Source organism: Hylobates moloch, unplaced genomic scaffold (assembly GCF_009828535.3).
Source record: "Hylobates moloch isolate HMO894 unplaced genomic scaffold, HMol_V3 SCAFFOLD_9, whole genome shotgun sequence".
NCBI lineage: Eukaryota > Metazoa > Chordata > Mammalia > Primates > Hylobatidae > Hylobates > Hylobates moloch.
The window spans coordinates 58,939,816-58,944,976 of record NW_026652284.1 but is presented as its reverse complement, the minus strand read 5'-3'; positions in this window follow the sequence as shown (position 1 = coordinate 58,944,976).

Below are 5,161 nucleotides of genomic sequence, written 5' to 3'. Positions count from 1 at the left end.
AGTGCAAAAAGCAATAAACACAGACTGACAGTGGGAAGTAGAGGGGTCTGAATATGCTTTAGATTGTTAAAGCAAGACATGTCTACTACAAATATCTGAATCCTTTATGAATTAGAGAGAGATTACAAATTGGATTTCATAATAGTATCCGATTGCAAAAATTGTTGTTTTATTATAGCATATTTAAGTGTCCTCTTCTGTCCTTTGTTACAGGACCAGTGCCTGTTTTGGAGGGATGGAGTTGGAATTGAGTTGGAGAGATGATGGTAACAGTAGCTTCTAAATATAAACCTGATGCTTATACAACCATTATACCAAAAGTAAAGGTAGCTGTTTAATTCATTTCTGTGGAGCATGGAAGATTCTTTCTATTTGCATATGCAATAGGACATTCATAGTCAAATTTGAATATGTAATAGGCCATTCATAGTTGATAGCTTTGGGAAAATGAACTAATTTCTTTACATCTGCATATCCTCTTATATAAAAGGGGATACAAGCATTCAACATCCAAGGCTGCTATGAGGACCAGGTGCAAAGAAGACCTTTTAACACATATTGACCCCTCCCCTGCTTCCTGATTTTCTAAATTATCCATTTGTAACACACTTATTCTCTTAAGGTTGTCCGTGATATTTATTTTTAGACTAATTTTATCTGCACAATTTTAGAGACTAAAAAGGAGAATATAAAACATAGTTTGTCCAGAAACACGAGTAGATGACTCTTCTTATAGTCAAATTTTGTAGTCCATAAAACATGCAAAATATTTAGTCTATGACAATTTCAGAGCAATGTGACAGAGTAGATTCAACCATAATTGAAATCAAAATAATTACCACAGAGATGTATTATTTTTTTCCCATATCCTCAGAATAGTAAATCTTTTAAGGCAACTGTAGACACTAGTTTATTTCCTATGGGGGAATGTTCTCTGTGGCATTTATAATAAAATCTTCCTTACTAAACTCCACTTATTCTCAATGATATGGTTTTTTTTTATGAAATAAATGTGGCATTCTCAACCAAAGTTATGAAAGCATAATAATTATGTTTCTCTTTAAATTAAGCTGCTTTCCATCCCAAAAGCAAATACACAGTCCTATTAGGCAACCTGGGACATAAAGGGGCCATTTGGTGTCTTGTTTAACAGACAAAGACAACTGCAGGGCAGCCAAAAGACAGATTTATATCCTGTTAAGAATAGCAGGAAATATTTTAGCTTACAGCAGTATGACACCACTTGTGGTTTCCTTAGGCATACAAGACAAGTCAACTCAAGCCTGTGGATGTTTTGGGTGAATGGAAATAACTCCCTTCTATGCTTGTTTTTCACTGGAATGCTGACATGTAAAATGCTTGAGAATTCAGATCAGCCAGAGTTTACCCTGGCACTTGTAAAGAGGAAACTATTTCAGTAGTATTGCAGTGTCCATTTTCAAGTGAGCAAAACTGTAGTATGGTAGATGTAGAGAAGAGAAATCACGATTACCTGTTATTTTTCTTAAACTCAGCAGAAATAGTAGAAGAGAACAATCAAGAAATACTATCCCTTCTATTAAAACACTAGAATGTAGATAACTTAAGAATTTTAGATTAAAATTCTTCATACAGGTCACTAGTTCTCCACAAATGTGAACCTTTCCAAGTCTGTGACTGTGGAAATACTTTGGTCATTCAAGGGCTGTGGCTGTGAGCTATATATATATATGTTGTCTGCATGAGCAAAAATGCTGCCCAGTGAAAAATCAAGTGGAATATGGAGGTATAATTGGCAGTAAAGATAAGATAACTGTTTGCTGAGTGCCTAAGATGTGCCAAGCAACTTAAACTCAGTTTGGTTAGGGTTAAGGTTAATGGTAGTCGCTAATTATAACATTGTGCTGTGGAACCCTATTAGGGAAAGAAGTTGCTTCAATGTTGGAGTCAGTGAGGTGCCGCTTGTCAGAGAGGTCCCTTGAGTTCCATAATTTTCTTTAGTTCTGGATGAATCCCTGGTTTGTTTGTTTTGTTTTATTCAAAACTTATATGTCTCACATATCTCTCAGGCTGGATTTTCTAGGAAGCATATGCCATATTTAATGTCTTTAAAAGATGCATTCTTTCTGACCTTACATTAACTTTAGGATACATTTTTTCTATAGGCCAGGGACATTGCTTAATATTTTCAACTATGACTTTCAGTAAAAATGCAGAAACATTTTTATAGTGGATGATTTTTATACTTTCATCAATGCTGAGAGTTGAAAGACAATCTTTTTTTTTTTTTTTTGAGATGGAGTCTCGCTCTTTTGCCCAGGCCGGACTGCAGTGGCGCGATGTCGGCTCACTGCAAGCTCCGCCTCCCGGGTTCACGCCATTCTCCTGCCTCAGCCTGTCCGAGTAGCTGGGACTACAGGTGCCCGCCACCGCGCCCGGCTAATTTTTTTTTTTGTATTTTTCGTAGAGATGGGGTTTCACTGTGTTAGCCAAGATGGTCTCGATCTCCTGACCTTGTGATCCGCCTGCCTTGGCCTCCCAAAGTGCTGGGATTACAGGCGTGAGCCACCGCTCCCGGCCGAGTTGAAAGACAATCTTAACACTGAGAAGGCATTTTTGAAATGGGGGATTTTAATAATGTGGTTCAAGTGTATTGCATATTGAGCATTTAATCTCACCAAGAGCCGAAGATTTTAGGTCACAAGGAGGTACTATTTCAGTGAGTTCATAAAGCTGCATCTCTCATAAAACTTATTTTTCCAAGGAAGACTTTATCAAACGCTGAATCACAATGTATTCTTATTTATACTTCCTGAAATGTGAAATACCAATATTCTTTAGAGTTTGAAATGGGACTTATAGTCATCCAAAACCAGGACTCCCGGAAGCAGAGACTGGACATTGGCTTCTTTCTCCACCTCAGAGTAGGAGGTTTGCCACTTCTCCATTGAGACATGTTCCAGGTCCAGCTGAAGGAGGCAAAAAATGTTCTTCAGATAACTTGTGTAGGCTAACACATGGAGAAATGTGGATTTTCTAAAATTTAATGAAAACCTTGCCAGACTTGGTAGAAAAATAAGAAAATTTTACAAGAGACCAATCTCACATATATTAATTCAAAAAATACTAAGTGAAATATTAGCAAATAAAATCTATCACCACATTTAAAAATAATAAAGCATTCTGTAGGTTGTCTCATCATTTTGTGGAGTGCGTCCCTTGCTATGCAGAAGGTTTTCAGCTTGATGTGATCCCATTTGTCTATTTTTGTTTTGGTTGCCTGGACTTTTGAGGTCTTATTCAGGAAATCTTTGCCCAGTCCAATGTCCTAGAGTGCTTCTCCAATGTTTTCTTTTAGAAGTTTTAGGGTTTCAGGTCCTAAATTTGTCTTTAATCCATTTTGAGTTGATTTTTGCATGTGACAAGAGATAGGGATCTAGCTTCATTCTTCTGTATATGAATATCAATTTTTCCAGTACCATTTATTAGCCTGTCCTTTTCCCAATATATATTCTTGATGACTTTGCCAAAAATGAGTTGACTGTAAATGCATGGACTTATTTCTGAGTTCTCTACCCTGTTCCACTGGTTTATGTGTCTATTTTTATACCAGTACCATGCTGTTTCAGCTACTGTAGCCACTATAGCTTTGTGATATAATTTGAAGTCAGGTAATGTGATGTTTTTTTTGCTTAGTATTGCTTTAGCTATTCTGGATCTTTTGTGGTTCTATACAAATTTTAAGCCTTTTTTCCCATTTCTGTGAATAATGTCATTGGTATTTTGATAGTATTGCAATGAATCTATAGATTGCTTTTGATAGTATTGACTTTTTAATAATATTGATTCTTCCAATATATGAACATGGAATATCTTTTCATTTTATTGTGTCCTCTTAAATTTATTTTATCAATGTTTTATAGCATTCCTTGCAGAAATCTTTCACTTCTTTGATTAAATTTATTTCTAGGTATTGGAGGAAAATACTTGTAAATTGCTCATTTGACAAGAGATTAATATCCAAAATATATAAGGAGCTCGCACAACTCAATAGCAAAAATAGGGGAAATATCTGATTAGACATTTTTCAAAATAAGACCTACAAATGGCCAAAATGCATATGAAAAAGAATACTTGACATTATCAGCCATCAGAGAAATACATATCAAAACTACAATGAGCTATCACTTCATCCCAATTAAAGTGGCTTTTTCTTAAGAAGACAGACCATAACTGACACTGGCAAGGATGCAGGGAAAGGGGAATCATTGTACACTGTGGGTGAGAATGTAAAGTAGTACAGCAACTATGGAGAACAATATGAAGGTTTCTCAAAATCCTAAAAACAGAACTACCATATAATCCAGCAATCCTACTGCTGGATATATGTCCCCAAAAAAGAAAATCAGTATATCAAAGATATAGCTCCACTTCCATGTTTATTGCAGCACTTTTTGCAATAGCCAAGATATAGAATCAACCTAAGTATCTATCAGTGGATGAATGGATAAAGATATGATATATCTACACAATGGAATATTATTCAGCCACAAAAGTGAAATTCTGTCATTTCCAACAACATGAATGAAACTGGAGGACATTATGTTTAGTGAAATAAACCAGGTAGATAAAGAGAGATATGTGTTCTCCTTCATATGTGGAAGCTAAAATATTAGAACTCAGGAGATAGAGAGTAGAATAATGGTTATCAGAGGCTTGGAAGGGTAGTGGGGAGGGAGGGTAAAGGCAGAATGATTAGTGGGCACAAAACCTCTAGATAGAAGCAATAAGCTTAAGCATTTAGTAGTACAGTGTGAGGACTATAGTTAACAATAATTTATTGTACATTTCAAAATAACTAGAAGAGTGGAATTGGAATATTTCTAACATAAAGAAATAATAAATGCATGAGGTGATAGTTATCTGAATTATCTTGATTGGATCATTACACATTATCTGCTTGCATCAAAATGTCACATGTACCCACAAATATTTAAGTGTTACATATTCACAAAAATTAAAAGTAAAAAAATGAATGAGAAAAAAACATGACAAAGTGATATTTATTATAGGAATCTAAGGGATATTCAATATTAGAAAACTGTAAATTGAAACCTATCTATTCAAAAGGGTATAGTAAGAAAATAATACTAGCCTCTTCTTAGGTATAGGAAGGCCTAAA